A 27,612-nucleotide genomic window follows, 5' to 3' on the forward strand; every position below is an offset into this window, starting at 1 on the left:
TGAGATCATGTTTAAGATGATGAAACAATTAAACCCCGGATGGATGATATATTTACTATGCAATTTGCTAGTTCTCATTAATGAGACATTTTTTCCAACATTAGGGGGAGAAATTAAAAAAATGTTGGAAAAATAAATTGAATGAAATGTATAAGTATTGTCTCATTTTGATCATCATACAAATTATTTTGAACTGGAAGTTCAAAAGATATCTCATTTGGAATAAAATGATATCAAATCAAATGTAAGAAAGTGACCAAGTTATAATGGTTACAAAGATACCATCTAAGAACGATATCTTAATGCAACAAGTTGTCAATACTACATGCTTGAAGCGTGATAGGCAAATGTGAGTTCCAAAGAGAAAGATCCTTAAAGAAGAAATAGTCAATTAATGATATGGATATTCTAGAAGAAATCCTGAATATGAGTACTCATAAGAATCTAAAAGTAAAAAAAAAAAAAAAAGATGGTAATGAGATCTCGATAAAATTATGTCTTGACAAGAAATGAAACCATACTTAAATAACTTGACAACATTTTTGCATACAATGTTGCTCACGATATTATTTATGAAAATAAATAATATGTACTTAGACATATTGAACAATGTTGCGACAGCACAAAAAGGATTGGCTTATGTGAAAAGAAACAATCTGTTCAAAATAAACTTATATGTTTCAAATCGTGAGGACTAGTTAGACATTTAGAGAATGTCGAACATGATGAATACAAGTAAAATATTTGTAAGAAAAACAAATAGAAAGTGGGACAAGTTCCACACAAAGAATTGGTATTGGTTATATGAGAGATACATATTCATTTACGGTGGATACAATACCGTGAGATATCTAACATATCTTAGTGTGTATGCAAAGCTTAACATACAGTGGATGTAGTCATTATACATTGATATAAATTTATTAATAATTATATCCCTAAAGGATTAAAGGTTATGAAATCATATGATTCAATAATAAGAGAGTTATAAAATATTTCAGACGAATATCATCATCTCTTATTACATTTTTGTTGATAAGAGGGTATAAACATAACCCCTATTTGTCCAATTTGATGATTTGAGTAGAAACTTCTGAAGAGATTTAAAAAACAATAGAATTTCTCTAAAAAAAATTGAGATTATATGTTTTGTCTTAACTTGCAAATAATGCATAAAGCAAATGAAATTGTACTAGTTATATCATTGAACTTTCCTAGGGTGGTTCATTCACTTGGCCATGTGGAATTTTTTTTATATATAATTTTGTATCAGAAAGATAACGAAGAACTTGAGGTCATGAAGAACCATAATTTTGAGAAATAAGTGCACTTGTATCTTTACTAGTTTATCCACTGTCTGTTGTAATATTTTTAGTAACTTTGTTACATAAAAATAATATTTCTCCAAAAATATTGAAATATAATTAAACTATGTTATGTTTAATTTAAGAATTATTTGCTTCCAATAATTTATTATAATAGATCTAATTGTGATCTAGTTGATTATGAAGATACAGGTTATTTATCTAACCCATGCGAGCTAGATCTTACACGAGTTACTCAATACATATAGAAGAATTTTTTCTATATTATGGCAGCTTATGAATCAGATCAGAACAACTACTTTAAATCATGCAGCGATATTGGTGATGTACAAAACTAGCCAATAGTGTTCTTATGTGAAGACAAATCATCAAATGATGACATCAATATTCAACAAAATTCTTCAAAAGACAACATGACAAACTTATTTACAAAGGCAATTACCAACTCTGCCATTTGAAAAGCTTAAGCACAACATTGAAATGTGACAACTCGGAGAATTCAAGTGATGTACTCATGAGGGGGAGTAAAAATACTGCATTCTTTTCTTGACTATGGTTTTCCAATTGGGTCTTTCTAGCAATGTTTTTAATGAGGCAATTATTAAAGTATATAAAATGATATACTCTTTTTCCTTCACTAGGATTTTTTCCCACTGGGTTTTTTCTAGTAAGGTTTTAACGAGGCATTTATTTTATATAATATGGACATCTAAAGGGGGAGTGTTATGAATATTCAATATTAAAGTCAAATATTATTAGATGTCCATAACTTCTTTAGGTTACAAATTCATCCAATAACCTCTCTATCAATATCCATAACTTTCTTGTCTCCTATTTATGTTTGGTTTTGTAACCATTATTCTCACAACCCTATAAATAGAAATTGTAGATATCATTTGTATACACACCACAATTGAGTTCAATTGTCTTCTCTTCTCCCTCTCTTCTCTATTCTTCTCTTTGTTTGTTTCATTATCCTTTATTTCATAATAATAATAATAATAATAATAATAATACTAGTGCATCTTCAGAGGAATAAAGAGATGGAAAGAAACAAAGAGAATGACTGAGAGGAAGAAAGAGGAGAATTAGAAAGGAATAAGGGGATTATACATATTCCTTTCTCCCCTTATTCCTTACCACAAACATAAAAATGACTATTTTAGTCCTTTTGTTTCTCTCCACAAATACCTCTACTAAATAAAAAAAGCATATATTGTTTGAGTTGAGCTCATATACCTTCCTTAAGCCATCTAAATTATGGATAAGGAGATCTAGATGAAAGATAGCTTCTCAATAACTAAAATAATAAGTTATTTTGAAAAAGAATTAGAGTTTTTGCAAAGCATTCAAAATAACTTTTTTAAGCATATTTTAACATTTTCACAAAAATGAGTATTTTGAAAAACATTTTTTTTCGTATGTTAATCTAAACGAACCCTAAGTTTAGGAATTTTTTTCAAAGTTAAAAAAGGTATTTTTGAAATAAACCTTTCAACTTTTAAAACTTTAACAACATTTTTGAGAAAATGTAAAATTCAACAACATTTTTTAATATAATTTAATCATTAAAATTTAGGTATTTTGTAGCATTATGGGTATTTGTTGTTGCACTTCGGTCTTCCAATACACAATATCTTTAGATTCAGCAAACTTGTACGGAGAAGGTAGAATAGCAATGGTAGGATGGATCGGTTCAGAAATTAAAAGCTGCATAACTGAAAGAGATTAGTATATCGCTGAGTTGCGGAACACAATCTCTTTAAGACGTTTCGCGGCTCTACTCTGAATAGTGCAAACAGATTGTCGTCCCATCGTCCCCATGATAAAATAGCCTCACCCTTTAGTTGATTTTGCACGAAAACGAACTAGTAATCAATAAATCACTCAAAGTTGACAGACACACAATTGCTCGGAATAGTAGAAGAGAAGAATAAACGTTTTGTTGTGTGGTATTCATAGGTGCAAAAGGGGATGGCTCAATGGTCACAAAACGGTAAAGAAATTATTGTGGAGAAAATCATGGGATTAATAATGACGGTAAACGGTAAACGTTTTTAGACAATTAATTCGTACACGTTAATTAGAATTAAATTCTTAATTGCAAAATATTTCACAATTCTTAAAAACATTTTAGAAAATTAAAAGAAATTCTAGTAAAAGTATATATATTGTTTTATCATGGGATTAATGACGGTAAACGTTTTTAGACAATTAATTCTTAAATGTTAATCAGAATTAAATTCTTAATGGCAAAATATTTCACAATTCTTAAAAACATTTTAGAAAATTAAAAGAAATTTTAGTAAAAGTATATATATTGTTTTATCTCTCCTCATCGGGTGAAGATGTAAGTATATTCTCATTTGTCTATCTCTTCTCTCCTTTCAAAACTTAGGTGCCCTAAGGGCCCAAACCCATTGGTCAATCAATAGGTATATGAAGGAGCCTCCACATTCCAAAATAATCAATGTGGGAATGCTTTGGAGAATAAAATAATATATTTTTCTTCATACAAATTTTTCATCCAATAATTCCCTACTTGAAAATTTTTACTATCAGTCCCCCACTTGAAATTTTTTTAAAATATTTTCATCGAGCAGTGTTTGTCTCTTTAGTGTTGTGCTTAAGTAAAGGTGTCCGATGACTTGAACCTTTACGTAGTGTCAATAGTTTAGAGTCTTGTATGATAACTCGTAGTTTTAAACTTTACTTTTAACAGTATCGGACACACAACATTATTTGAGTGAAGTTCTAAAATAGCCCATGTTTGATGGTCTTGCACGTATATCCCAGTTTAGTGAATGCTCTAGAAATCTGCCCAGAATTCCATAGGAAGCGGCCTTCACTTCCACATTCACAAAGGTGAATTTATCAAGTGTACTCCTGTAGCTAGGTACCTTACTTGATATCAAGTATAGATTTCATTAAGAACAAAGTTCAGCCTCATCATACGCTTTAGGATGTCGTGCTAATCACTAAATCATAAGAATGAAACTTCTAATTATTTAGCATGATTCTTGTCATATTACTTGTGATGATCAGTTATTACCCATTGAACTTGTTTCTTGGGATCTCTAGTCTTTCAAGTTGGGTTTACTTCACAGTAATCCAAGTTTTAATAGGATTGAGTCTCATTCTTTCTGATGTTTTAAAAACTTTCTCTCTAGCAAGTCCTTTCATCTAAGGATCAGCCAAGTTATCGTTAGACCGTACATAATCCACTATTATTGCACCTATACTGAGCAATTCTCTAATGGTACTGTGCTTATGACGTATCTATTGTCTCTTATCGTTATGGTAACAGTTCTAAAGTTTTGCGATAGCTACAGTACTATCACAATGGATTAGTATGGCTGGTATCTGTCTTTCCCATGTGGGAATCTCTGATAGCAAGTTTCGAAGCCAGCTAGCTTCTTTACTAGCAGTAGCTAGTGCTATCATCTCTGTCTCCATCGTTGACTGAGTAAGATTGTCTGTTTCTTGGATTTTCAAGCAACAGCTCCTCCTGCTATATTAAAAATATAGCCACTTGTAGCCTTTGAGTCCTTTGGGAGGGAGTTCCAATCAGCATCGCTGTAACCTTCAAGTACAGCAGAAAATTTATTATAATGTAATTCCAGGTTTTGGGTTTTCTTAAGGTATCTCATTACTCTCTCTATTGCATTCCAGTGTTCTAGACTGGGTCTGCTGGTAAATCTACATAGTAGTCCTATGGTGTAAGCTATGTTTTGTCTAATGCAATCAGTAGCATACCTCAAACTACTTACGATACTAGCGTACTCGAATTGGTTAACACTATCACCAATGTTCTTGAATAATTTCACACTAGAGTCATAAGGTGTATAAGCTGGTTTACTTTCAAAGTAGTTGTACTTTTTTAGAATCTTTTCTATGTAATGAGATTGATCTACGGAAATTCCATTTTCAGTTCTTGTAATTTTGATGTCTAAGATTACATCTACTTCACTTAGGTCTTTCATGTCAAAGTTTGCACCCAACATAGATTTTACATCATTTATGACGTGCAAGTTTGATCCAAAGATTAACATGTCATCTACGTATAGGCATATAATAAGACATAACCTACCTTCAGTCTTATAGTAGATACATTTGTCACTCTCATTTACTTTGAATCCTTTTGACATGAGTAAGTAGTCAAACTTTTCGTGCCACTGCTTGGGAGCTTATTTTCGGTCGTAGAGGGATTTATTCTAGTTTACAAACTTTGGATTCTTGGTTGTGAACTATGAAATCTTCAGGTTATTCCATATAAATCTCTTTTTCTAAATCACCATTTAGGAAAGCAGTTTTGACATCCATCTGATGGATTAAGAGATTGTTCAGGGTAACTATAAATATCAACACTCTAATTAAGGTGATTCTAGTGACAGAAAAAAAGTATCAAAGAAATCTATGTTCTCCCTCTGCCTAAATCCTTTTTGCTACTAATCTAGTCTTATACTTATCTATTGATCCATTAGGTTTGAGTTTCTTCTTTAAAACCCATTTGAAGTCTATGGCTTTATATCTGGGGGGTAAGTCAACTAGGTGTCAAGTTCTATTGGAATCAAGAGAGAGTCTATTCATCATTGATAGCTTCTTGCCATAAATTGGCATCTACTGAGAATAAGGCTTTTGTTAGATCTTTTGGATCTTCTACATTGTATGTTTTGAAGTTTTCTCCAAAGCCTTTTACGGTTCTAGCTCTCTTGCTTCTTTTACGTTCATGATCTACTTCCTTGTCTTGGGCTTGGATCCTAATTAAAGGTATACTACTGGAACTTGAGCCCCCACTAGTTTGACTATATAGGCCTCCATTATTTCTAGAATTAAAAGGAAATCTATCATAAAAAAATATCTACGTCATTTGATTCTATGATTACTTTGTTTTCTAGGTCATAGAACCTATAGGCTTTACTATTTTCAGCGTATTCAATGAAGACATATTCATAGGCTTTACTTGCTAGTTTCCTTCTTTTTGGATAAGGTATTCTAACATAATCTAGACAACCCCAAGTTCTAAGATAAGACAAGTTTGGTGTTTTATGTTTAAGGACTTCGTATGGTGAAGTTTTACTATTTAATTTAGGAATCCTATTAAGGACATAATTAACATTTTTAATTATTTCACCCCACCAACATGGTGTTGCTTCTTATTCAAGTAAGATAGCAACTACTAACTCAGTTAGAGTTCTACTTTTTCTTTATGCTTTTCCATTCATTTCAAGAGAATAAGGTGCAGTAGTTTCGTGTATTATTCCTTTTGAGTTATAAAACTCACTAAAGGCTACTAAATCATATTCAGTTCCTCTATCACTACTAAGTCTCTTAATTCTTTTGTTAAACTAATTCTCTGTTTCAGTTACAAACAATTTAAACGTGTCATAGGCATCACTTTTATTTTTTAAGCAGATAAATAAAAGTGTAGTCAGAACAGTAATATATACCTTTTACTATTTCTAGTTAAAATGTCATCAAATTCACATAAGTTAGAATAAATTAATTCTAAAGGCTTTATTACTCTAGTTATAGACTTATGCGAGGTTTTAGTTATCTCAGTTTGGCTACAACATGCACATTTCTCAAAATCATGCAGAGATAACTTAGGCATATAAGATTTAACCTACTCATTTTGCTAATTAACCTTTTATTAACATGACAAAGTCTAGCATGTCAAACATTAAAAGAAGACAACATGTAAGCAGAAGATGAAATCTTATTAATTTCTAGATTCAATTTAAACATGTCATCAGTAGCGTAACCCTTCCCCACAAATATATTGTTTTTAGTTAAGGTAAACAAGTCTGATTTTATGGTTTGTGTGAATCCAGCCTTGTTGAGGAGATATCTAAAGATCAAGTTCTTTCGAATTTCTAAAGTATGCAAAACTTCCTTTAGAACAAGCATCTTATCGGATGTGAATTTTAGTTCTACTTCTCTAATGTCGGCCACCTTGGTTGTGTGATGATTTCTCAAAAGGATATTCTTATCCTTAACCTCATTATATTTTCTAAAAAGACTAAGTCATGGCATACATCGCGAGATGCACCGGTGTCTAGCCACTAACCTTCAGACCCTCCAATTACATTAACTTCAAAAATCATAGCTATTAATTCATCTTTTATTAGGTTCGCTTGCGCAGTAGGACGACTTTTGTTTCTACAGTTTCGAGCTAAATGACCAAGCTTATTACAGTTAAATCAAACAATTTGTACCGTACTTCTGACTGGGGGTTGTTTTATTTGTTGGATCCTCGTTTCATCTTATTTCCTTTCAGCTTCAAGTTCGATTTCATAACTGTAATGGGCTTCTTTCTGGGGATAACATTCACCTCTTCTTTTTTATCATGTTTCATTGCCTCCTCCTCTATTCTTAGTCTCGTGATTAAGCTTTCCAGTGAGAACTTCTTGGTTTTGTGCCTGAGAGTGTTCTTGAAATCCTTCCACAGTGGAAGCAGTTTATCAATAATAACAGCAACTTGAAATTGATCATCGAGTGACATACCTTCACTAATAATTTCGTGGGCTATTTTTTGGATTTCACGTGATTGTGCCTCCACGGATATGTCTTCAGTCATTTGATATCAAAGGTATCGGCTGACAGCGTACGTACTTCTTCAACCCCGCTTCCTCAATATCATACTTCTTTTGCAGTGCGTCCCACACTTTTTTTGCAGTAGTCATGGTACTGTAATAGTCATATAGCTCATCTATAAGACCATTAAGAATTATGTTCTTACAAATGAAATTGGTTTCTATCCAGGTGGCGAGGTCCTTCATTTGTTCTTATGTAGGATTTTTTTATGGACTTTTGGCTTTTCAATAGTACAAGCAGTGGCCACCTTCTTCAACGTGAGGAAAAATAACATCTTTTGTTTCCACCTTTTGAAGTGTGCTCCTTCAAATCGGAATGGACGGTTGAGATCGAAAGACATCAAGTTAGATTGGAATTGTTTAGCCATCACAGCAGAGAAGAAAAACGTCTTAAAATTGTTGTTGCACTTCTGCGTTCCAATACACAATACGTTCAAATTCAGCAAACTTGTACGGAGAAGGCAGAACAACAATGGCAGGATGGATCAGTTCAGAAACTAAAGGCTGCAAAACAGAAAGAGATTAGTATACGGCTGAGTCACGGAACACTCTCTTTAAGACGTTTCGTGGCTCAGCTCTGGATTGTGCAAACAGATTGTCGTCCCGTCGTCCCAGGATAAAACACCCTCACCCTTCAATTGATTTTGCACGGAAACCAACTAGTAATCAATAAATCACTCAAAGTTGATAGACACACAATTGCTGGGAATAGCAGAAATAGCAGAAGAGAAGAATGAACTTTTTGTTGTGTGGTATTTATAGGTGCAGAAGGGGATGGCTCAACGGCCACAAAACGGTATAGAAATTATTATGGAGACATTTTTTCTTGTCAAGAATACCATGACCATTACACTAGTCATTGATATCTAAACAATGACAAATATTCTATGTTTTATCATAACACATTTAACACATGTCTTGTTGGTTTGGTACTTCTTTGAACCTCTTCATTACACATGATTTTTATCCTGAATTAATCCTATTTTAGCACCTAAAATCAGTACAAACATAAATAAAAACTTCTATACATAAGAATAAAGTTGATATATAACATTTTTACAAAAATAATTGTCAAATGTCCCCAAGGTCAAATACAAGCAAATTAATAATCAAATTTGGTCAAAATGTTACAAAGAAACTAAATGCTACTATTGCCATGAGTAACTATATTATGGTAAGGCTTTATGTCCTAAAACTCGTAGATATAGTAAACATAGATGACTAACTATTATCAATAAAGTGTTATTGTTATTATTTTAATAAGAATTATTGATTATTAAATATTAGTTTTGTTTTAGTAATCCCATACTCAATGAACTAACATCTTAGATTTTCTTATGAGTCTTGAATGATTGAGAAATCAATACTCAATATACAGTCTAAAGGGTCTACAGTATAGGGATAAAGTTAGATAACATTATGAATATGACCCATTTTGTATTTGATATAAACGTAATGATCTAACACATTTGCATATGTGACATGTTTGTAGGGGTATGCTATGCATGAGTTTACATAAAATCAGACCACAGAATTGTAACTACTAGATGCAACTTCATTGACTAGTTAAGTTTTTATTTTAATAAGATGACCTAACTAACTTATCTTAATCCTAAGTATATATTATGGAAATTAGTTTGCATGATTTTTGGATATAAATATATGAAGATTAAAAGAGTAATTCTTCTTGATACTCTTGGAATTTCTGGAATTCTATCAACATTCAAACTCTCTCAAAAACTCAAATTTCTCTAAAATTTAATAATCACATATTGGATCCCATCATTCCGTTCTAAGGTTCGAGATTAGTCAAGAAGGCTCTTACGCTGGTCTACATCTTGTTTGTGAACATAATCAACAACAAATCAAGAAGAATTTTGGGCTTTAAAAGTTGTAGTTATTCTCTATTTTTTTCCTAATATTCAAGAGTGTTTAATCCTTAAAATTTAAAGCATGTAGAGTGTTTTAATTCGATTCACTTTCTCTAGCATGTCCATGCACTTTTCAAGAGTTGATCGGTGGTAATGCTAGAAAACAATGACCGAAGGTTGGCAAGAGTAGTAGCCAAAAGTTAGCCAATAATGTCAATCACCGTAAAACATGCACCCATTATGCTATCTAATCTCACTTAAATTGGAACTCTTCTAGGATTTTATATTTATACTTGACTATTTTGTAAGTTTTGAGCACATTAAAGGTAATATATATCGATGTTAATAAAGAAGAATGAAGTTAAAACAAAGTTTAAACTGCATCAACCATAAAGATATAATGAATAAGTGACTATTTTGCCACTGTTTAGATAGCGGTATAGCACCCTATAGTGTTGTACATGATGTTGTAAGTCAAAATTTCTTAAATTTGAGCGAAGCATACAACATCGCAGCGCTCTAAACCTAGACCACATGAAGACTTTTGTCCATTTCACGACATCAATTACAATTTTATAAATACCTCTTTTTGGCCACCTAGGGTTGCATCTCTGATTCCAACCGTTTCAACCTCTATTTCTCCTTATCTTACTTCATCTTTTTTTATCTATTCATGTACCAAAACTCAAACCCAACATCTGATTGACTTGTGATCAAGTTGCAAAATAGGGGAAACAACTCAAGAGCCTAAACTAATGTTTTTAATTATTAGAATCCAATCCAAATTTACTTTCTTTGCAATTTACTTCCCTTTACAGCCTAAACAAACTACAAATCCTTTCGTCAGTTACCTTTAAACGGAAAATTGTTTGATCAAGAATTTTAAGGGCTCCCTATGTTTGAACCGTGCTTCCACTACGACAATAATTTTAGTGGATATGATACAATTATTTGATTCGAATTTGGGAAGACGAAACTCGTGCAAGTCCTAAAAGTTTCACAATTCTACATTTTTACGCTTGAGTTTTAAACTTAATTTTAATTTGCTATACATATGTGAATAATTTATACTTTTATGGTATAACTTTTACTAATTGTCACTATATATATATATATATATATAGTTAATTTAAAATAGCTATTATGTTAAATTTGTTTACTAAATTGAATAATGATGATAAATTAGTGAAAATTATTTAATATAATTAATTTAGTTATTTAAAATAAGTTCATAGATATCGATGAATGTACCACGAATAACAAGATTAAAAGTGTTATATGTCAAATTTAACCAAACAAGTCTATCCTCATTGGGCAACACGGATGAATTTTGTATTTTAGGGGAATAGAGTTTGTCTGCAAGCAGAGAGAAACTAGATATAAGTGTGGTTTAAGCCTCAATCATTTTGATGCTTAAGTTAGAAGGTTAGAAATAGAAGAAAGTATGAGAACTTCCTTTATTCTCGTCCCTCTCTACCTTATTTAAAGTTTTCACTTGTTCACTTATTCCTCACAGTTTTCAATTAGGTTGGTTGCACGGGGATTTATTTCGGATTGAGATCAACTGACTTAACATCTTACCCAATATTTTATAGTTTTATCCGCTTTAAATCTAGCTTATGTCATGCTTTTTGTTTTTTGGGCCTTAATGAGAGGCACGACCTCAACTGGAACCTTAGTTTCTTTGACCATTTTACCATGATTTAATTCATCCATAACTATCACACCCCACCCTAAATACCGCTTCTTGCAATCAGATGGGGGCGTGCCGCTTAGACACTCATCTCACACCTCTCCACAAGATGACATGTTGAATGGCTAGTAAGCAAAATATCTTACTCAACATGTCCTTTTGAGACACTTTTAAATATAATAAAATAAACTAAAATATTTACGTTGTATAGCAAAATTTTGAATTCTATCAATGATAGACACTGATAGACTTATTATTGTCTCAGTGTCTATCCTTGTTAGAATATAAAATTTTGCTATATGTCATAAATATTTAGTCTAATTTATCATTTTTGATAATTTTTCAATATATATAAATCATGAAATCATAATTAAAAATATATACCCATTTTGAAGCCGACCTCCCAAATAAGAACTAAATTATTTGATAAAGAAGGAAAGAAAGAAAAAAAGTTATAAGGAAAGGTAGAAACAAGCGCCGCTGTCTTGTACTCCGAAGTCCAAACCCTAAATCCCCAGAAGGCTATAAATACAAGCGTCCACAATTCTCATTCAGCCCCAGCCGTCTCTTAAGAAATCATATTTCAATTCCTTCTTTTTCATTTTCGCATAATCTTCTGATTTCCTTCATTCTACTGTCTTTTCGAAACTCTAAACACTAGTTCAATTTCTCCAATTTCCTTTGATTTTGACTGTAGGTTTAATCGAGCGTCTGGTTTCTGTTGTATGACTGGTTTCTGTTTACTGATAGTTGCAGTTTTCTTTTTCGAATGATCTAAATGCATCTGTTTACCCTCATCTTGACATCGTTATAAACAGATCAAGGGGATAAAGCAGATGCAAATATCTAAAGGTTGGCTTACCAGCCCATTTCATATTTCAACTTTGTCTTGGAGTCAAATGGACCTACCGAAATTTCGGCAATCTTCGATTATCATTTGTTTTCTTGATTTTTTTATGAATGTTTTCGTCTTTGTAATGGCAAATGATGAACACCTTATTACCGCTTATTGATATACTGATGCTCTGTGCTGACTCAAAACTCCGCTTATTATCTGATGCCATTAATGCTTTTGTTCTTTCGTTCTTCCAGTTTCTTTTGGATTTTTTCTGTGATCATTGTTTTTAGTAGTTTAATACTAATAGAGGCAGGCAAATGATGTAGATAAATTCTTATCCTACACTCTGAAGTAAATGTAGACTATAACTCCGCTTATTATCTGATGCCTTGCCACTTTTTAAGAATTAAACTTCGATAATTTACTGTTCAGAAACTAAAATTTCTATTTCTCAACAATGATTCTTAATTATTTATCTTTATTCTCATTCATCTTTGGATTGCATGACCAATGAAGAGAAATAGCAGACGGGCGGTCTGAAATGATGCCATGTTGATTGTCTGCAACTCCCATTATCATGGGTTCCTGAGGATGATTAGAGCAATCTTGAATATGGTTTTTGTTATTTTTTTTTTCTTTTTTGTGTTTGGATTTTAGGGGTAATAATTTGAATTGCCAAGTGAGGTTGACAAATTGACTTAATTTCTTTGTTTTGTTTTTGCTATGATGAAGTTTTGCCTAAATTATGTCTGGACATATGATATTTGTCTGTGATTAGCTGGTGCATACTTCTGAGCTACTTCTGATATAGTTCCTCATTTTATATATATGTATTGATTTTGGTTGGGGAATTATGATCTTGGTCCACCGCGTTATTTTGGAGATTCTATGTATCAATTATGATCTTCCAGAGATTGTTGGGGTTCCATTCTTCTGATTGAAAGGAAATTCTATTGGATGTGAACCTACTTGGTTTCATTTACACTTCTAATTCAGATTTTATGAACTACATGGATTTCCTAAGAAACAAAAAAGAAAAATACTCTGCAACAAGTTAATAATCTCTCTAATTTGTTAAATGCAAAAGCATTTCCAAAAACGTCATGGAATTTCATCTCAAATAAACTTCGAGGACACTTAATTTTTATGTTTTTTAATTCATTAAACTGGCATTGCTATCAATACCAACATTCGATATCTTAAACAGTCTTTAAAACTGAGATTTTGAAAACTAAGATATAGCTTTCAAAATCGGATTTCATTTACGGTTTCTAGTTTTGGTAAAAACATAGCTTATGATATTGTGTTAGGTGCAAGTTGTAGAATTTCAAATTGAGGTATTGTAGTATATTATTTTATTCGTTGTTTTGTAAGATAATTTTGAATACATGTATTTTGGTTGATTACATTTCGTAGTGAATTCTAATCTATTGTTTTATCGGTTTTCACAACAGCACTAAAGTTTAAAAACTGGAAATTTTAACCTCAAGTAAATCTATTCTGGACACTTTGACTGAGCCAAACAGAATTCATTTTGGACATGAATAATAATATTTATGACAAATATGGTGAGAATAAGCTTGTATTCATCATTCTTGGATTCAACGGGAAGGCAATTTTAGGCCGATTACACTGATGACGCCAAATAACCGAAATTACGAAGTGAGGGACTTCATGTCTTCGGGAGGTTCTTGGGAGGAGGATATTCGACACATGCAATCTATATCCCTATTTGTCCTACTCTGGTGCTCATCTTCCGAGGAAAATTGGAATAAGGCGTGGTAAAACGAAAAGTTTGATAGTCAATTGTACCTTCTTAAGTTTAAATTATTTCTATTGAAGGTTTTCCATAAGTTATTTGCTACGAATGTCAACCTGAAAATTTGAAAATATCCCAACAGAAGTGTGGTGTGTGTTGTAGAGAGTGAAAAGCTTGTGTTAGGTGCGCATTTGAAAGTGAAAATCACTAGATATGCGATCGTACTTTACTTTGTTTTATTGATAACTATCGATTTATAAATTTTATCAGCAATCCCAGATTGGTGGTTATATGCTTGATATGAACTTTTTGAGATTTGGTGCGACTTCTAGGATGGTTAGGGAGGGTTGAAACAAGTGTCGTGTTTGTTGCTTAAGAATTGATGCTTGCTACAAAGAAGAAGATGTTGCTTGCCACCTAAGAAAATTAGGGTTATGAATGGGACAATTTATTAGAAATGTTCAGAGGAGAAGAAGATCTTGTGGCCTATGCTTTATGCAAAAATGGAATTATGATAACTAAATGTCAAGTGGTTAGAGTATTCACCTAACCAAACAGATGCATGACTATTTGCTATTGAAGAAGCTAAGTAAGCCTTTAAAGAGGTTAGTGCACAAAGCATTTAAAATACATGAAAATAAATATTTTTTGGAAACTCTCCAATGCTCAGACGAATGTTAAAGGACATTGTGAAATATTAAATATTGTCGTGAGTTAATTATGTCCCCAAAGATGTGATAGGATAATATTAAATATTTTCGTGAGTTAATTATGTTCCCAAAGATGTGATAGGATAGTCCACAATTTAACCGATCACGGTGTATTGACTTTGATATCGTCTTTTAGGAATTTTTTTGGTAAAAGAAAAAAGAAGCTAAAATTAGTAATATCCTCTTAAAAATAATGCGCATCCGGGGAATCGAACCCCGGTCAGTACCGTGGGAGGGTACTATGATACCACTACACTAGATGCGCTTCACGCTGCGTTACCATACTCCACTTTTTAAAATTACGGTTTACAAACCATAATTTAAATGTTTTCTTTTCTGAAACACCAACGGCCTTTTATTTACATTCAAAGTTAAATTTAGAAATGAATACAATAAAATGATCATTTTTTTTAATATGAATAATTCAAATTCAGAAATTTGAACTTTCTTTTTCTATATCTCTCGGATGGAAAATCAAATTATACTTTTTTTAAAACTCATTTTTACTCTTTTAATAAAAATGGTTTGAAATTCATTTCAATACCTATTTTGACTAATTATCAAACTTTTTTATATATATTTTTTTTAAATTGAAACTTTAAGCACAAGTAGCACTCTATTTTGCTACATCTATCATATCTATCATATGATGGAAAATCCAAGCATTCGTAGAAGCCCTCATCTTTTACCTAGTCTATGTGATGGAAACTGTACGCATGAACTAGATACCCTCATCACACGACTTCTATGAAGGGAGGGTTTCTATTAGATCAAGACATCTCAGTATAAATGAGGTAACTATTTTTTTATTTTATTATTAGTCTTTGAAAGCCAAATTAATTGTTTTAAATGATAAAAATGCTGAAAATATTTATAAATATAACAAAATCTCATAGTATATATATGTAATAGACAATAATGATATCGTCTTTCTGATGGAAAAACTACTAGAGACATACTGTAGCAGAAGATATAGATCATGCTTTACTCTATATGCATCTAAACGATTTAGAAGCTAACATGCACATGCTATGCGATGGACCTAAACGAAGAGTGTGGAAGGTAAACGATGTATTTACCTTTGTAGTTCTCAACTTCTTCTTCGTTTCAAAGCTTCTTCTTTGCCTGAAAATCACGAACAAGGACAACCACCAAACTGACCTACTATGCTCAGGACCAAGAATGGAGTTGTGGGATTGGTTTTATGAAGTGAAATATAGAGAGAGATGGGGAGCGTTTCGTTTAGGTGTTCTTTTCAGAGAAAACCTCATCCTTTTCTCATTCGGTAATGAGAAGTTTTATATGAAATTTACATGCAAATTGTTTGTAAATTATTTTATATATAATCAACACCTAATCAATTCATTAACTCTTTAATGTAATTAGTGACTTCAAATTCACAATAATCGGCCACATTTTCCATTAACCATTAATTAATAAAGTAATTAGCAAAGGGACATTTTGGTCATTTGACCAATTAGGTCAAAATCAAACTTTGACTTTTCTTAGTTAAAAGTCAACTTTTTGACTTTTTACTAATTTTCCGATCTTGACTAATTCTAACCTCCCGAGTATGAATCTGTATTCATTTATCTGAAATTCAAATTATATTTGAATATAAATCCGATCAAAGTTCAAAGTTAAAAGTCAACATGTTGACTTTTACAACTTTGACCGTTTCAAAACTTTTCAAGCTTTTAAATATAAATCTATATTCATATTTATTTAAAACATATTTAAACACAAAACTTAAAGTTTATTTCTACCGACTTATATCTTATATATTTGTCGGTTTCTTTCTTTTATCTTTATTCGAACAATTCGAATTATTTCAACATACTTGTTCGTAGTTGAATCCATATGAGCTAGTAGGTGAACCTAATGGACCTATAGATCATGGGCTCCAACGATATGAGATTAACTGGCTAAACTCTTTTAGACCAAGCTTAATTAACATTCATTAACTAAAGAGTCATTCCACTAAAGACTCTTAATTTCACTCCCCTTACTATAGATATATTTCTGTCCACCTGATATAACCATAATGGGTAAGTTGATCATTTACAGGTTGTTCGTAATCTTGGCTGGGTCAAAATATCGTTTTACCCCCAAGATTACATCTTGCTCCTTAAGACCCACTGATCCACTATTGAACAATTGGTTTAAGGTCCAACCTATAAACCAGAATCCTTCTCTGGGCAATGAGAAGGTGGGGCCCCTTGTTCAAGACTTGGATTCAGTCCTTAAGGGAACAACCTATCTACTATTCCAGAAGTGGGTAGGAGTGAATTTCATCTTGCACCTTATGTTCCTAGCTATCCACTCGGTCTTACCCCTAAAATGGGAGGCTTATTGGGCCAGCGATGTTGAGCTGCCCTCACCTATGCAGATCTAAGGATACTACCAAATGAAAAGAAGTTCATAGTTAGCTCAAGATTAAGATCAAGTTACCTAGGTCATCATAATTGAAATAGTCAGTTTATAGTTTACGGTGTTATAACTAAAAGTGACTACTTCGTGGTTCCAGTCTTATATAAACCATTTACATAGGACGCCCCCACTCCCATGTCTCTACATGAACGATTCAGGATTACATCGTTTGTACTAATTACAAAGTGGACCGCATCCATAGTGTTTATCTTGAATAAGGCGTCCAACCTTATTCATACACTATAGACTATTTGAGCTATTAACTCAAACTTAATCCATATTTGACAAACTTAGTAAAATAGCCTTGGAACCTTAATTTATTGGTATTAAGACTATAGCATTCAATAATAAATTTTATTGAATTAAAAAAAACAAAGTACAAGTTTTATGACACAAATTCCAACACTTTCAACATCTAACAATGATACATGATAATGGTCTATTAGTATTTCTCAACATTTATCACTAATATTTTTCAATTGTGGTAAATAATCTAGTTCATTTTGTCATTTTTTAAAACAACACTTTTTAAGAATTGGGCTTGTTTTCTTTACAATTTTTGTGGAGCTAATATTTTTTTACGCTAATAAAACATAATAAAGAAAAGCTTGGATGCTCCTTAATTGAATGCACATTTCAATTGTAGTCTAATAGAATGATGACACATGGAGTTCTTTCAAAAAATAATTTTTTTAATTACATTTTTGTGTCATTGCTAGAGAAGTCAAGAGCAATACACGAGATATTTGCACAAATAATAATTGATGTGGTTGTTAATATAACATAAAAAATTAGAAAGAACATCATGTACTAGTGCGACATCATTTATGTAAATCAACGTAACAACTTGTATGTAAAAATTAATTATGATAATGACTTGATTTCAACGATATGTTTAAGAAAAAGAATGATTACAATAATTTTAATATTATAAATTAGTTAAAAACAAATTATAATGACTCGAATTATATAAGGAAAAAAACATTTAGAAAAATTCTAATTTTAAAGGTATTAAAATACATTTCGAAATTCAAGTGTAAAAGTGAAATATATTTTGTGTAGTTTAACCAATAAATTTTATTGTTAAACTTTCATAACTGTGAAAAAGATGAGGTATATGTTCACATCCAATAAACCAAAGAAACTTTTAAGGTAATAAAAAAACCTTATTATCTGATTAAATTTCATTTTATTTTAATCTTTATCTTTTACATGTTCAACTTTAATTTATATAATTTAGATAAATTTTAAAAATGTAAAATATTTTTTTTGGCACAATCAACGCGACAAAACTAACAACAAAGTTGATGATCCCAGGGGTTGTTTTTTAAGGCAAAAAGACTTCATTCCAATTAATAGTTGAATTTCAAGAGTCTTTTCCATATTAAATATGTAAAGATAATTGAAGACTCAACTTTAGTCTACAATATAATGCCAATAGATTCAAGTAGCAAATGGAAATTAAATGCCTTTGAATAAAATGTCAATGTCTTTACTTACTACTTACTAACTCGGTTGTTCCATAAAAAGATCAAAATATTCTATTACGAGCATTGTTTATGGGTTTTTTTGGATCTCCTCAACCAAAAATTCAAAATTTTCATTTGTATATTATCTAGTCTTTGTTATCGAAGTTTTCCTAAATAATAAAGAACCGACCATCGTCTATAATGAGAAGATCATGTTAATTGAAATGGAAAAGTTTTCTCTGCTAGTTCTGTACGTGTTGTTCTACAAAAAGACTGAAACTAATATGTATACTATAAGCATGGTCTCTACCACTTGAATTCTAAAAATAAAAACGATAAAGGAAGAAAAAAAGAATTAGCAATATAGGTTTATGTAAAATCTAAATTATTAATTGAATAATATAGGTGAAAAGATCAATTTTGTATGAGCAGGTTAGTTACACATGTAGTGTCTCAATATAGGTACATGCTTGAACTTCTTTAACCTGACCAAGTACTACGTTAATGTTGAACCTAAATGTTAAATAAAATATTATTTGTTTCATATTATTTATTTTAATATAATATGTTGTGTTTCAAATTAATTATTTGGGAGTCGTACAAAACTGTCATGGATAGTTTGCTAAATTTCTATAACAGCAGTCAAGACATGTGATGGATGGTTAGTCCCCTCATATGTTTTCACATTGGTGAATGACATCATTTTGATAGAACAATCAAACAATTTGGTCTCAAACAAGATGTTCCACCAGACTGTAATATTAAATCACTTTTGCACAACATTGACTTGAGAATTGCGATAGAGTTGCACATTTGGTGATGCAATGATTTAACCATAGAAGATTTGTTGTCATGGGGCCTTCAATTGAGCAATTTGATACGGATGTAGCTCATGAATACATCCATCGATATAAAAGCATCACGAGGTTCTACATCACTCGACTAGGAGTTATGTGTAAGTCATTTGGTACATATTTAAATATTGTCTAATATTTTTAATATAAAATTATCTCAACTGTTTTCTAATTCATTTTAATATTTCATATATATCGAACAACAATAGACCTCATGATGTTGCAAATGATCATAGCAGGTTCTAGATATTTGCAATGATAACGAGTAGTACATGTAGAATCTACACATTATATGTACGATGTACTCATCATATCAACACCAGTTCAAAGGTAATGTGCTCGAGCGCAAGAGTCTAATTTGGAAGAAGTTGATCAACTCGTGGAAGAAGTGCTATTTATGACAGAATCAACAGATTTCAAAACATGATATTATAATTCAAAGGTTGATCCATCATCATGAAACTTTGGGCAAAAATATCATGATTTAAGGACTGATTTGTCATCTTCAAACATGCATGGACACGAGCGCGATCGTGGAATACATAATGAATATTTGTAGTATAAAGCGCCTGCAACCGTATCCAAGCAACTAGAGGACCAACGAGAACCAGAGAATCCGAAGGGACTAGAGCCATAAGGAGTTCAGGGGTCCACGACGACAACCAACTCAAAATCAGCGACGTCCAGGTTGTGGGACACATTAACTTTTTAAAAAAATTTCAAATGATTGAAAATAATTAAATTATTATATTAATGTAGACATTCTAATTTACATTTAAATAGTTGTCCATTACCAATGATTACTAAAAATTTATAGGCTTAAATTAATAAAAAGCGATGGATTACAACAATCATTATTTATAAGGAAAGAATTAATATAAAACGAACTAATTACCAATATAAATTTTTAAAATTAAATAATGAAATTTCAATGAATGGTTAAAGGTTATAAATCTATCATGTCAAGTGATAGACATACAAATAAATTGAAAAATAAAAAAAAATTGAAAGAAAATTCATCAACTTGAAAATAAGAAAACACATAAACTTTAATTTTTTTTTAAAAAATAGTAATGGTCCAGTATTGAAAATATATAGTATAAGTTTGGATATGGAGAATTTTTTTTTCCCATTTTTGACCTTTAGAAGTAGCTTCTAGATGACAATGTTATCTTTTTTTCTTTCCTAATTTTATGCTAATTGAAGAAGAAATGAGATAATTTTATGCATTGATTAGGCTAATTGTAACTTATGAATAGCTAATAGCTCAAACAAATCGAAAGTTTTTCTAACTTCTTATGGCTCAAGAAAACTTAAAGTTGTAACTAATAAACAATTTTATAGCTAAAGAAATAAAAAAGTTCATCTACTAAATAGAAAGAATTAATAATCCACTTTTTTTTTTTTTTTTTTATGCTTTTCTAGATGAGTTTATTTTAAAATTATATCTCTCGAAAATCTTTTACATTTCATCGATGTTTTTCAAGTTAATGCATACAACATGCACTTTAGAATATCTCTATTAGTTGTCGAGTGTTCAATCGATCTACCCACTAGGGGCTAGGCTGATCAAATCGAAAAGTTATTGAATTTGATCCCAGAAATCTATAAATATCAATAAAAATAAAAGTATATCTGAAGGCCAATACAAACAACAATAGGAAAAGATTCTATTGATAGAAAATATATCCTTAATTGATAGTATGTGATTTATAAAGTTATTGTTCTTTTTTTTTTTAAAAAAATGATCTCATCAATTGACATCTTTAAGAATACATGTACTTGTATAAGAAGAAAAGTTTGGGTTTGACACATTCTCTTGATTTGTATTTTTTTTATTCACTCGTCAACTCCTTTAAAAGTTTCTAAAATTTAGTATGGTAAACCAATGTACTATAGTAATTTATTTTTCTAATGGTTGTGAAGTAGAATTGTCTAGCAATTATGTAGCATTCCATTTAAAAAACTATTTATAAGTTTAATCTTAGACAACAATTGAGAGGAAAATTAATTAATTGAAAATAAAGATACGTAGCAAAAAAAAAAAAAAAAGATTGTTATGAGAAAAAAATCAAGCTAGACGATAAAATGAAAATGAAACACAAATGTCATGTACATGATACGTGTTAAGATGTATTAGTAATGTAAAAAAACTCAACCATTTACGATGTAAATATATACATATATAGTATATACATGTTAGTAGGTTGTGCGAGTACTCATCATACTTACGATAAAAGAAAAAGTTACATGTAGAAGGGTAAGAAAAGATAAAATAGTTTTGTAAATGACAATGAAGGTGATGGTGAGGGTATTTTTCAGATTTATCTTTAAATTTGATTTCTCTTCATAAGAAATTAGAAAAGGAAGGTAAATAAAAATGAAGAAATGCGCATCCGGGGAATCGAACCCCGGTCAGTACCGTGGGAGGGTACTATGATACCACTACACTAGATGCGCCACACGTTTAAAAGTTTCACGGTTTATATATAAACTCTATAATAACTGAACCTAACGAAATGGTAAAAAATTTCCGTTGCCGGGAATCGAACCCGGGTCTCCTGGGTGAAAGCCAGATATCCTAACCGCTGGACGACAACGGATTATTGAACATTAAGCAATTGTAAATTTATTTATTAACTATCTAAGCGATTTATGTGCATATTAATTTATTAAACAGGACTGATGCCCGTAATATTTTAAATCTTTTTATGTTAATATTTTATTAAAATATGCATTATTAATATTATCACTAAAATTATTTGATAATGAGTTTATTGAAGAAAAAAATGTTTGTATAAAAAGGTATTATAAAAAAGATGTGGAAAAATGAAGAGGGTTAAAAGTCATTTTATATTAATGTCTTCATATGGTCTATCTTACTTCAGAAAATCAACACGATGGATTAAATACAAAAGAAGAATCCGCACATCTACCTCAGTTTTAGCTGGTGCATCTCGTGCAAATCCTCAAATGAAGACCTGAATCACCTTTTCATCCTCTGCCCCAAAGCACAAAACCTATGGCGTCTCTGGAGCACAAATACGGGCATTCCAATGACCTGTACAAACACAAAAGATCTTTGCCTCAGCCTGTGCAAGATCAAAATAAGCAATGCAAGAAATATCATCAGCTTCAACGCCGCTGCAGCTACCCTATGGACAATTTGGTTGGGAAGAAACAAACAAATTTTCTCTGATAAAGAAACAAACCTTCGGATCTCTTGGGAAGACATTTGTACCATCACTGATTTATGGTCCACAAAAAGCAATTTGTTCAAGCTCTACAGCCAGACCACAATCTCCCTTCACTCGTATCTTTTTTTAAAAAAAGTGTTCTTACCTCAAATTCCTTGGCGCTCCATAATCCTACCTCGTAATAGGTAATTTATAATTATGTCCCATAGTGGGTAATTTATAAACCTACCCTACAGTGGGTAATTTTGAGACATCTTGGTTCCGATATAAACAATATATAAAATCGTAAACCTTAAAATTTTAAATTCCTTTCAGAATCCTCTTACATAACCTTTAGGCTTATTTCCCGTAAACCTTTAACAATCCTCAGTAAACAATAATTTTGAATAATACCTTTAACCAATGACATGCTTGAAAATCATTAATGAAATTGCTTAAACAATTAAGATAAAGCATTCATAAACACTGGCGTAAGAACATACTCTTTAAATCACTTTAATAAAATCATTTTTCACTCATAGATACAAGCTCAATCCTTTGGCTTATGAATATGCCCAATCTCTTCTTGACCTAAAAATATGGCAAAACAGTCCAATTAGTTCTCTTTTACCAAGAAAATACCATTAAAAAAACCACAAAAACTTGCCCAAAAATGCCTTATGACATTGTCTGGCATGCATGGGCAGGCGATAGACCTTGGCCGTACGCATTGGGCATGCCTACTAACCTCACGCGCAAGCATGCTGCGTGCCTTACATGGTTGCACGCGCGCTTGGCGTCTTGCACAACCTCCATGCACGTAGGGCTTGCCGTGTGCCTTGCGCGTAGGCTGTGCATCTAGTGCCAACCCCAACACACACTAACCTCCATGATCACCAAATGCCTATCCATCTTGCTAGCTTACCTTGTCACTCGGCTAGCCACCAACTTGCTAAGAAACTTACTTTTCGGCAAAAACTCAAGCCTCAATTTAGAGCTTAATATTTTAAAATTGAAAACTCAAATGAAAATATTTTCATCTACAAAGTTGCTGAAAAACATCTTAACGTTAGTACCATAAAACTTCAGCTTTAAATTCCAAATGATGAGCTCTGTAGTTTTTTAGAAATATACCTTGCTCAGATTTACCAGAAAATTGATCTTATTTACTTTCTTCAGTTCAAGCTCAACCTTCCCTTACTCAAAATCTCACTGCAGACCCGATCTAAAAACAAGACTCAATTTTTGATCTTTTGAGTGTAATTTCAGCAAAATTGCACGAGTGGTTTGGGAGAAATGGCCATCTAAAGTGACCTATTTATACTGAACCCTGCATGAGCCTTTTATTGACACCACCTACTTGTCGAAATCTAAATTAAGCATGCAAAGACACCTGTAAAGCACTTCACGGCCCCTACTTGTACATCACTCACCTAACGAAAATGCCCAATGCTCAACAATAAGTTAAAACTCCTTGTGCCAAACCATTGCTAACCTCCAAGCCTTTCTTGCCTACCATGCTTCTTGCCCAACATTATGTTGTCAGCTTTCTCGCCTAGCCCATCAACACTGAAATAACCTCTACAAGACATGCCTTTCTCACCAAGCGCGCACACACAAGCTTAGCTGCCCATGACACCCATTTAGAGGTTTTCTTCTTGCCTAATGCACAACCATCAAGCCTTAGACATGTCCAAAATGCCTACTAACCTCTTTAGAGATTATTTTTATTCCCTTGGCCGCCCAATGCACCATCAAACTAACTTGTAAATGCCTAGCACTTCAACCCTTGACACTTAGCCAATTTTTCCTCTGTTTCCAATAACCATGACACACCTTTAATGACACTTTGAGTTACTTTTCAATCTTAACCCCAATCAACTTTTATCCTTCCAAGCTCTTCAAAATACTTAAGTTTTTTCCAAGACCCGGGGTTTACACTTATCTCTACATAAAGTTTAAGTCTACTCTAGATAGTCTCAATACCTTAGTTTATTGGATTCAAGATTATAGTATTTAATTTTCACTAATAAGTCTTTAATAACCACTTTGTTGAATAGAGTATAATTTTGAACTACAAACTACGAGTTTTAAGGACGTACATTCCAACACTCTATACTTTCCATTTTTATACTTTGTAATGTATATATGAATATTTTCATCTTTATGGCCGAGAGGCCTACATTATCAATACAATGCATGTTTTGTCCATCATCTCTCTTCCATTTCTTGACTGTTCATCTTGTTGAAGTGTTTTAAGTAGTTTAAGTGTATATTATGTGCTTGATAAGGATTCTTTCATTATAAGACTCATCGTATTTAGCCTAAGCTTAACTCAATCGCTTGACCCACGTTTGTCATCATCTGCTTGAAAAAGTAAGTGGAAAGGACATTACTAAACGCACGCAAAAGGGAGTTTGGAAACAAATTAAACTCCATTATGGTGTTGCGCCTCTAATCATTTGTATCCCAAAAAAAGAACAAATGTGATGTTTAGGCGTCGAGAGGTTGCTCACATTAAATAGAAGATGGTTAAGTAATCTATATCGCATCAAGAATATATCGCATGACTATATTGCCTAGAATACAGAAACATTCTTTTATCTTTCTCAATGCAAGTTAGTTCACACTCCATAATCATCCCCATTCCATTTCCTTTTATACAATCCTCTATGTAAATAATTAGATTAGTATAGTTTTATACTCATACTGTATAAAATTTATACCGCCTGGTTGAGAAGCAAACATTATAACTAAGTTTTGATAGGAAAACTTGTACTAAACATTAATCATTGTGCATTTAGCAATGCATAGGTAGGACATGCACCTTTTATCGCATCACCCTAACCTAGACGTTAGTTGAATTGCATCATTAAAATCCATCTTGACATATTTACGAATGAATTTAGCAAAATAACAAAACAAAAACCAATAAACAATATCAACCTAAGAGCGTCATGCTGAATTTTCAGGTTTGCGTATCAAACCCACTATCCTTCAATTTCTCCCTTTTTCTTTGCAAATGTGTTAAAAGAAGGAGAATTTAATACTCACCTTTTGTTAGCTCATAATGATTCTCAAAAGTCAAGTTTTATCACGTTAAGAACCATCTCTTTTAGACTTACCTTCAACAATGTTAAAATAGAGTGTTAGTTATATTTTATTGTAATAATAAAAAAGAAAACTCATTTCATTTTCGCTTATAACTTCTTGTAAAAAGAAAAAAAAAATAAAAAAGGAAGAAGTGAAATAGAGTATAAATAGAGAACGAAATATTTCTAGGAAGAATGAAGTAAGTTCTGAGAGTACAAGAGGGCTTGAAGCACCTGACCCCAAGGCACATTGGGGGCGTTGCACGCCTAGGGAAGGTGTTGGGTGTGCAGAGGTTGGAGCAGGATATCCCACTTGATGCAGGGGAAGCGTCGAGTCGGTATTCATAAGGTGGAAAACATGTTACATAGGGAGGGTGGAGCGAACAACACTGAGGGTTAGGTGACAAATTAAGAAAGGCTCTTGACCAAGTTTTAGTAGGAGGTGGATTACATGGTAAAAATGCATGAAGCCATGCATTAGGACACCTTTGGGGCTTTGTGTGCTGGATTGTGAGAGTGGAGACTTCTGAGCATTCAAGGTAGGTGGAGGTGGCAGCCAAAGGTGGCTTTGGAGCCATTATAAATAGAAACTTTGGGGGGTTAACTTGTCCAAATTACTCGCACAAAATAAGTGAAATAAGGGTCATTTGGGAGCTTATTGAGTGTGTTGAGATGTTCTAAGCTGCCAAAGAAATTGGAATTTAGGAGTGTGAGGAAGTCGGGTTGGAAGAAAAGACGCTTGGATGGACGCATGGCTAGGCCACGAGGGACCTAGCGTCCATCCTATCATGTCTGATGGGTGCCTAACACCGCTCATCACTCCCAAAGGCTAACTCCTTACGTCGACCAATTTAGGAGTGTGAGAAAGTCGGATTGGAAGAAAAGAGACTTGGATGGACGCATGGCTAGGCCACGAGGGACCTAGCGTCCATTCTATCATGTCTGATGGGTGCCTAACACCGCTCATCACTCCCAAAGGCTAACCCCTTCCGTCGATAGGTCGCAAGGTTATGTCGTGTTCCATTTGGCATTTTGCGTGCACCACTTGCAACACAGCCCAGCGCTAGCTGCATCCCACACGCTGATTGATGCCACCCACGTCGTGTGCTGCTGCCCGCACGGGGAGCCTCAGCAAGGGGTATACGTCCATGCACTCGCGCCTCACCATCAGCACCACACACCACTTGCCTGCTCATCCTACGTCTAACTAGTCTAGGACTGCCCGTCGAGATTCAAGGTTTTACCAACACTCAGTTTTGTGCCATTTTCAAGGAAGAAGGTTGTGTGTAAGGCTAAGAAGGAAATTTAAGGAGTTCTTTTTTTGTCTAAATTAGAAAGAATTTGTTTCTAAGATAGTTTCGATTTAACTCATGTTATATAAGCAAGAACCAGCAAGCAACTAAGAAAAATCATTGCTGTCAGGATCCTCGTTACACCATCTGTGGTTTAACTTTAAATTAGTTGTTTTAAATAAGTATTTAAACTAAAGCACGATTTGGTTACATGTTGAAATTTCAATAAACATATTTTTTAACTATTATGTTTGTTCAAGAGACAATGGTTATCTGAAAAATTGTGGCATGATGGAAACAGTTTTCAAACCATTGGCTTATGTACCCAGCTAGCCAAGGATTTTGTGTGCCACATCAAGCTAAAGTCTGCTACATTCTTCTAAACAGAGTTGATTGGTATAATGACTTTACTAGACAAAGTGTGAATAGGCATTAATGAATCTCATTATAATCTAGTAGGTTAGTGGGATAATAAGTCTCACCAGGGAAGGTGTTATTTGCTATCCT

General features: G+C 32.5%; 5 non-coding genes across 5 annotated transcripts; 2 read left to right on the top strand and 3 right to left on the bottom strand.

Moving 5' to 3' along the window:
- Nucleotides 1-12,461: 12,461 nt before the first annotated feature.
- Nucleotides 12,462-12,550, top strand: LOC127149143 (small nucleolar RNA R16). Its single transcript, XR_007820548.1, has one exon. It is a non-coding gene; the product is annotated as a small nucleolar RNA R16 (small nucleolar RNA).
- Nucleotides 12,551-12,632: 82 nt separating this feature from the next.
- On the top strand, nt 12,633-12,715 carry LOC127149142 (small nucleolar RNA R16). The gene has a single exon (XR_007820547.1). It is a non-coding gene; the product is annotated as a small nucleolar RNA R16 (small nucleolar RNA).
- Nucleotides 12,716-14,986: 2,271 nt separating this feature from the next.
- TRNAG-CCC (transfer RNA glycine (anticodon CCC)) lies at nt 14,987-15,057 on the bottom strand. Its single transcript has one exon. It is a non-coding gene; the product is annotated as a tRNA-Gly (tRNA).
- A 6,877-nt stretch (nt 15,058-21,934) lies between these two features.
- On the bottom strand, nt 21,935-22,005 carry TRNAG-CCC (transfer RNA glycine (anticodon CCC)). The gene has a single exon. It is a non-coding gene; the product is annotated as a tRNA-Gly (tRNA).
- A 71-nt stretch (nt 22,006-22,076) lies between these two features.
- TRNAE-UUC (transfer RNA glutamic acid (anticodon UUC)) lies at nt 22,077-22,148 on the bottom strand. The gene has a single exon. It is a non-coding gene; the product is annotated as a tRNA-Glu (tRNA).
- Between the last annotated feature and the right edge of the window lie 5,464 nt (nt 22,149-27,612).

Source organism: Cucumis melo, chromosome 4 (genome assembly GCF_025177605.1).
Source record: "Cucumis melo cultivar AY chromosome 4, USDA_Cmelo_AY_1.0, whole genome shotgun sequence".
Classification (NCBI taxonomy): Eukaryota; Viridiplantae; Streptophyta; class Magnoliopsida; order Cucurbitales; family Cucurbitaceae; genus Cucumis; species Cucumis melo.